Raw genomic sequence first — 8,004 nt, 5'->3', positions numbered from 1 at the left:
TTGTTGCTTGAAAGGTCTTTATTTATTAGGAATCGAACAAGTAATATTTTTGTTTCCGTTGAAAGCCGTTTTCGTCACACAGATGGTGATGTCTTCGCTGTAATAAAACAATATAGCTATTAGTTATTTTGTTTTATGAATGTATTTTAACGTGTTACATACTTTATGGAAATAAAACACCAATAAAAAAATAAATGAATCAAATGATAATAATAATAAAGATGTATTCTGCTATATTAAATAACCAAGTTTAGGTTGCAGTTCGGTGATTTATCTCTCTCATAAACATAAATGAACGCTATGTTTTCGTCACTGACTAATACATGTAAATACGTATGGACTCTATTTTCATGTCGTCATAACGTGTTTAATACAGAAACATTAGCGAAAATATTGTTAAGAGTTATTTTGTGTCTAATGACCTTGGCTGTTAATAAGACGTTAATTTTATCAAACAAGCGGTACGATGAACGTCAAAAGTTACAACAACCCACAACGACCACCCACGAATTTGAACTTCACATCATTGTTTTCCGACGTCAGATGATGACTTTGCTATAGGCCAAGAAGCAAATTTTCCTTTGATAAACGAAGTGAAAAATATTCACGAATTCCATGTTATTGTTAAAGATGCTCCACCGGCGACAAAACATTAACTCTAACCATCATTTTAATGATAACTGGTTTAATCGTGTATGTATATGTCATAAAATATACAATATAATTTATATTGCTTTGAATTTATGCATAATCAGTACTTAATTCCATATAGGGCATAGTGCTATGGATTTTGTTCGGGAAGCAATTAATTATTTTTGATAATTTTATCTTTACTTCAAATAAGAAGGTCAAATTTTGTATGGTGGTAATGGTGTACAGTAAATACCTTTTCTAAGTGAAGTATCTATTTAATTGATAACCCATGTGTCTAATTATTCTTTACTTTTGTCGTTTGGTTTAATGTCTTATATACACCTTTAAATTTTTAAATTTTACTTTTACACGAATTTGGACAAAGACATACATATAGGGAATTATCCATCCATAATAGAAATGACGCACTAATATAATATACGTTTCTATTTTATAACTTATCATCTGCCAGAGTACAACACATGAACTAAGGGAACCCTGACAGAAGTTGACAAAGTCTGGTAAGAATATCAGTTGTATATTAAAGAGTTGAATACTTACTGTTTGTTTTTTTACGTTAGTGTTGGTTAACATGGATCGGGGCTGACCAAGTTGCCCCATTCACATCTTTTGTTGGTGTCATCCCACACAAGACCGCCAGGGCAGTCATAAAAGTATTTTATTTCATTAGCACATTTGATAAATTTATGGCAGTCTGGTAGGTAAGGATACATCCCGTCAGATTCCCCCGTGCAGGAAACTATGAAATGAAATATCTTAATATATATATTACATACGAAAACTCAAAGGCTTTTAAAACTTATATCAATTATTAGTACGATGGTTTTAAAGTAACTTAATGGCAAACGTTTTAATTGGGACTATATTTACCAACAAATTCATTTCAGTTGTAACTAAATTGCTTAACTGATTACTCTATAGCACGTGGTTCTCTACGTACTACTTGTCCGTTGCATATTTTGTTGAACTTCATTATGTACGTACTAGTCTACTGGCATTATCCTTTTTTAAATATAACAATTTTATTGCCATTATTGACGCTATACGAATACTATTCTTTAAAACAAATATCATCATAGTGCATGACATTATCGTGCACTCATTCTACTTAAAACCACTATTTCAGTTTGTTATCTTATCATTATAAAACATGAAAAGTTTACTACAAAGCGTGATATTAGCATTACTCACATTCTGGACCGGGATTGCATTCTGCTACATAAGCTAAAAAAGAAAGCGAAGACTATAATTATTAAGAAATACACGTATTACACGTACATGTACCTGACAAATTTGAATCAATTGAATGATTAGTTGGTCAATTAACGAATCTCATTAACGATTATAGAGAGCAACCAACTAAATAATTTTACATATGAAAATATGAATTTCCAAATTTATATCATGTTTCTAGGAAATAATTGCCTGTCAGAAAACATTTTTACTTTTGAAATTCATAATTAGCCAGCCAATCAGAGGCCGGGTTAAAATTCTACCCTGGGCTTAATCTTGTATCCACAGGGGCCATTTCGAAGGTCTTTTTTATTTAGTTGGTTGTTCTCTATAACAGTTTAACACTGTGTCTCTTTAACGTATGTTAAATCAGCATCGTTAATAGCAATGTAGTAAAATTAAACATTGATATCACAATCTTTTAATATCATAGGGGTATCAAATTAATTTTATTTATAACCCAATGAAATTTAAAAAATAAGTTTTAATGTACGATTCCAATGATATCTTTAAAAGATATTCTTCATCTAAATCGATACTTATTACCAATGCCAATTGTTGCCTTACGTTAACGCCGTGTTTTCGCGCCATTAATGGATTCTTGTTCAGAGTTATATGAAAAAAATTGGCCTTAGTTTGTTAGATTTGGTATGAAACCAATACAAGTTAATTATGTATCCATGAATTAGATGATAATAAGAGGTGACATAGTGTAATTACTTACCCAGAGTTAGCACCAGCGCCAAGGCTATTAGGACGGTAGATGGATTCATTCTGTAGACTTCCAGCTGCGATAAACCTGTCTGAAATAGCCTTGATAACACTACGGCTTATATAGCAGATCTTGGATATAAACTCTTCACCTCTGTAATGCAAACGTGGCAAGTTATCATGTCGCATGCGGTTGATTTTAGCTTAGATATGAAAGATACATTTCATTGCAATTTCATTATTAAGTGTAACAAAGACAGAAAATTATAACCATCGGCAGTATTTGGTAAACTCATTATGTTAATAATTTTCTTTCAAAGGAGAATTCGATATTAATTGAAGTCTTTGTATATCTGACATCCGGTGTTTTATCATCTTTTGAAAATATTCCATATGATATGAATTGCTACCTAAATCTGATATAATGCAACGAATTGTGAATAATCGTGTGTACATGTATAAATGCCCATTGATGATTCAGAATTAAAAGTACACACTAAAAGTACAATGTTACGATGACTACAAGTCTACAAAAGTTTACTAATGCATTATTTAATAAAGATGGAGTTTTAAATTGTCATAAACGAAAGATAAATTGCAATTTGCCGTACTGTTTACAATATCTGATTTTTATTGTCAGCATTGTCATATGATGAATTAAATTGAGGTTATTTGTCTTCGACAAAGGCAAAATTTAGACAATTTTAGTGATTCAGTATAGTTTTTTGTATTTTGATACATGTTGTATAGTTTTTTTTTTTGTATTTTAATACATGTTGTATAGGTTTTTTTTTGTATGCCATTACATGTTGTATAGGTTTTTTGTATGTCATTACATGTTATATAGTTTTTTGTGTGTCAATACATGTTGTATAGTTTTTTGTATGTCAATACATGTTATATAGTTTTTTGTATGTCAATACATGTTATATAGTTTTTTGTGTGTCATACATGTTTTTTGTGTGTCAATACATGTTGTATAGTTTTTTGTATGTCATTGCATGTTGTATAGTTTTTTGTATGTCAATACATGTTATATAGTTTTTTGTATGTCATTACATGTTATATAGTTTTTTGTGTGTCAATACATGTTGTATAGTTTTTTGTGTGTCAATACATGTTGTATAGTTTTTTGTAATTCATTACATGTTATATAGTTTTTTGTATGTCAATACATGTTATATAGTTTTTTGTGTGTCAATACATGTTGTATAGTTTTTTGTATGTCAATACATGTTATATAGTTTTTTGTATGTCAATACATGTTATATAGTTTTTTGTGTGTCAGTACATGTTGTATAGTTTTTTGTGTGTCAATACATGTTATATAGTTTTTTGTATGTCAATACATGTTATATAGTTTTTTGTGTGTCAATACATGTTGTATAGTTTTTTGTACATGTTGTATAGTTTTTTGTATGTCAATACATGTTATATAGTTTTTTGTATGTCAATACATGTTATATAGTTTTTTGTGTGTCATTACATGTTGTATAGTTTTTTGTGTGTCAATACATGTTGTATAGTTTTTTGTGTGTCAATACATGTTGTATAGTTTTTTGTAATTCATTACATGTTATATAGTTTTTTGTGTGTCAATACATGTTGTATAGTTTTTTGTATGTCATTACATGTTATATAGTTTTTTGTGTGTCAATACATGTTGTATAGTTTTTTGTGTGTCAATACATGTTGTATAGTTTTTTGTGTGTCAATACATGTTGTATAGTTTTTTGTGTGTCAGTACATGTTGTAAAGTTTTTTGTGTGTCAGTACATGTTGTATAGTTTTTTTGTATGTCATTACATGTTGTATAGTTTTTTGTATGTCAATACATGTTGTATAGTTTTTTGTAATTCATTACATGTTATATAGTTTTTTGTGTGTCATTACATGTTGTATAGTTTTTTGTGTGTCATTACATGTTATATAGTTTTTTGTGTGTCATTACATGTTATATAGTTTTTTGTGTGTCATTACATGTTATATAGTTTTTTGTGTGTCAATACATGTTATATAGTTTTTTGTGTGTCAATACATGTTGTATAGTTTTTTGTAATTCATTACATGTTATATAGTTTTTTGTGTGTCAGTACATGTTGTATAGTTTTTTGTGTGTCAATACATGTTGTAAAGTTTTTTGTGTGTCAATACATGTTGTATAGTTTTTTGTGTGTCAGTACATGTTGTATAGTTTTTTGTGTGTCAGTACATGTTGTATAGTTTTTTGTGTGTCAGTACATGTTGTATAGTTTTTTGTGTGTCAGTACATGTTGTATAGTTTTTTGTATGTCATTGCATGTTATATAGTTTTTTGTATGTCAGTACATATTGTATATGTTTTGTGTGTGTCAATACATGTTGTAAAGTTTTTTGTATGTCAATACATGTTATATAGTTTTTTGTATGTCAATACATGTTATATAGTTTTTTGTGTGTCATTACATGTTATATAGTTTTTTGTGTGTCAATACATGTTATATAGTTTTTTGTGTGTCAATACATGTTGTATAGTTTTTTGTGTGTCAATACATGTTGTATAGTTTTTTGTGTGTCAATACATGTTATATAGTTTTTTGTATGTCAGTACATGTTGTATAGTTTTTTGTGTGTCAATACATGTTGTAAAGTTTTTTGTATGTCAGTACATGTTATATAGTTTTTTGTATGTCAATACATGTTATATAGTTTTTTGTATGTCAGTACATGTTGTATAGTTTTTTGTGTGTCAATACATGTTGAATAGTTTTTTGTATGTCATTACATGTTATATAGTTTTTTGTGTGTCAATACATGTTGTATAGTTTTTTGTGTGTCAATACATGTTGTATAGTTTTGTTTTTTGTTTTGTTTTTTGTTTTGTCTGTTTTTATGCATTTCTTTATTATCTTTTTTTGATACCGTAACATTCCATAGAAATGTCTATGTGTGTGCCAAAATGTAAGCATACTTGTCTTCTTTCTATGTATATTGTGTCTACATGTATATGCCTGTGTGTATGTGCATATGTGTACATTACAATGAAGAGGAGTAGGTATAAATATTTATTGCTAAGAATAGTGTGTGATCGTATATACCCACATGCATGTCAATAATAGTAGGTGTGGAAACTAATTAAAGTGTGTGTTAGTGATGTGATTAAGACTATCAAAAACTGAACTAGCTGTATGTGAGCATGTAAGGGTGTGTGAGGGTGTCTGCGTATGGGTGAGGGAGTGTGCGTGTCTTTCTTTTTCATGTATTTTGTACTATATGTGTGGCCATCTTAATATATGGGGGAAAATCGAAAAATAAAATAATTATTTAAAAAAAATAGAATCATTGTACATGTTTCTCTGAGTTTCAAACGAAGAGGGGAGATTATTAATCAAGGACAATTCAGTGTGCAAATTGTATCAAAGTTATCAGTTATTTGATATTATATGATAAATATGAAATTACATGTACAAGTGTATAATGACATTTGACTTTTGCTATATGTGTTGCTATTCAAACTCATTAAAGTTTCTGTAGTTATTAGATAAATATATCTACACGACACAAATCTTGGTCGATATACCTATTTCAGAGTTCAGGTTGAAAATCTGGTATGCGTAGTAATTAAAAACTAGTTTTTCTGTCCAAAAAAGACGTCTTTATATGACCAAAGAATGTGCAGACAAATGTTTGGTAAAGAGATCGGGTTTATATAAAGTTGAACCTACATGTTCAAAGTTCAATTTCAGACGCTGATAAAATCTAGATTGCAAAGAGGAACAAAGAGTAACTGATCTATTCACAGAGTGATTCCGTGCAATGTTTTATACTATACGTATACTCTCCTTAAAACAATTGGGACATGATAATTAATTAGTCTACATTTACTGGGGCCCATTTTCAAGATATTTTGCCCAACTATACACCTAAACAATGATTTATAAGTGAGAGTCTCATATATGTCCTTGCCCTAAATAATTAAAGATATAAAGCAGTTCTCATTTATATTATGTTCATCGGAGGAAATTGATACAGCGATACCTCTAACCCATTAAGGTTGTATTCTTCTGAGGTTTCAGTCCCGTTGAAGTCTCGTTTCGACATAGATCAAAGAAGTTATGAGATTTTAAGATAAAATCTATCAATATCTTTAGCAAGTTGCCAGTTGCAAATTCTGTCAAAAAATTACATTTCTATTTTTAGTAGATTTTTTTTATACGAGGACTTTAAGAAATGGTCCATTTGGCGGCCATTTTGAAATTGTGTCTTTTTTCGCTTTGAATAGCGCCACAGTTTTACCATTTTTTACTGAAATTGTTTTTACTTAAATCATCACTGCGCCAGTATTTTTAGCTGTATCGAACTAATTTTTGCTGTAAATCGTTACTGGGTTCGTGGTAATTAAAATATTGATCATTAATGTGTGAAATGATACACTTTTGTCACTTTATTTTGACATTTAATGGTAATTTGGGCACTTTTATTTTTTACTCCAAAATACTGAAAAATAACAAATATTCAAATGGGGCAAAAAAGTAAGCACACGGACCCCCCATTTTTCTGCCTGATTTAGAAAGAACAACCCTTTCCCTGTTGATATGCAAAATATGAACAAAAGTTTAATACCAGAACTTTTTCTATTAAGGGTTAAATTTGGCAAAAATGGCTGAAAATGGTGCATTTTTTAGCTCAAAATTAAGGGGTAGGGGTAGCATATGTTGTTATTCTGAGAAAAAATATTAGTCTTATTAATCAAAACTGGTATGTTTTTAAAGAAGACTACTGGAAAATAAATTCTACAAACATCCATACATATCAAACACCTCGATAGGAAATTATGACTTTAATCTCATGTGTATATGGTCAAAACCGCAAAATTCCCATAAAATCCAATATTTTGTCAACTAGGTATCTTTGAGTGACAATATCTCAAAAACGAGCACACGGACATAAGTTTTTCTTCCATTTTCGTTTATAACATGAACTCCTATTTCCAAAAATCTATATGAGAAAAAAAGTTTAATACAAGACATTTTGACTTACCGAATCCGTTACATGTTCCTCTGACGAATCAGAAATCATGGTCAACACCACATTATACTGAATCCGTTACATGTTCTTCTGACGAATCAGAAATCATGGTCAAGACCACATTATACTGAATCCGTTACATGTTCTTCTGACGAATCAGAAATCATGGTCAAGACCACATTATACTGAATCCGTTACATGTTCTTCTGACGAATCAGAAATCATGGTCAACACCACATTATACTGAATCCGTTACATGTTCCTCTGACGAATCAGAAATCATGGTCAACACCACATTATACCGAATCCGTTACATTTTCCTCTGACGAATCAGAAATCATGGTCAAGACCACATTATACCTAATCCGTTACATGTTCCTCTGACGAATCAGAAATCAT

The 8,004-nt window shown here is 29.9% G+C and overlaps 1 long non-coding RNA gene across 2 annotated transcripts; it reads right to left on the bottom strand.

The window, feature by feature from the left end:
- Window positions 1–7,632, bottom strand: LOC138336986 (uncharacterized). Of its 2 annotated transcripts, XR_011210516.1 has the most exons (5): window positions 7,618–7,632; window positions 2,612–2,752; window positions 1,846–1,878; window positions 1,195–1,393; window positions 1–97 (listed from the first exon to the last, which is right to left on the bottom strand). It is a non-coding gene; the product is annotated as an uncharacterized lncRNA (long non-coding RNA). The 2 variants fall into 2 exon arrangements; XR_011210515.1 differs by lacking the exon at window positions 7,618–7,632 and having other exon boundaries at window positions 2,612–2,829.
- Between the last annotated feature and the right edge of the window lie 372 nt (window positions 7,633–8,004).

This window comes from Argopecten irradians, chromosome 12 (assembly GCF_041381155.1).
Source record: "Argopecten irradians isolate NY chromosome 12, Ai_NY, whole genome shotgun sequence".
Lineage (NCBI taxonomy): Eukaryota > Metazoa > Mollusca > Bivalvia > Pectinida > Pectinidae > Argopecten > Argopecten irradians.
This window is presented reverse-complemented; position numbering and strand designations above follow the sequence as displayed.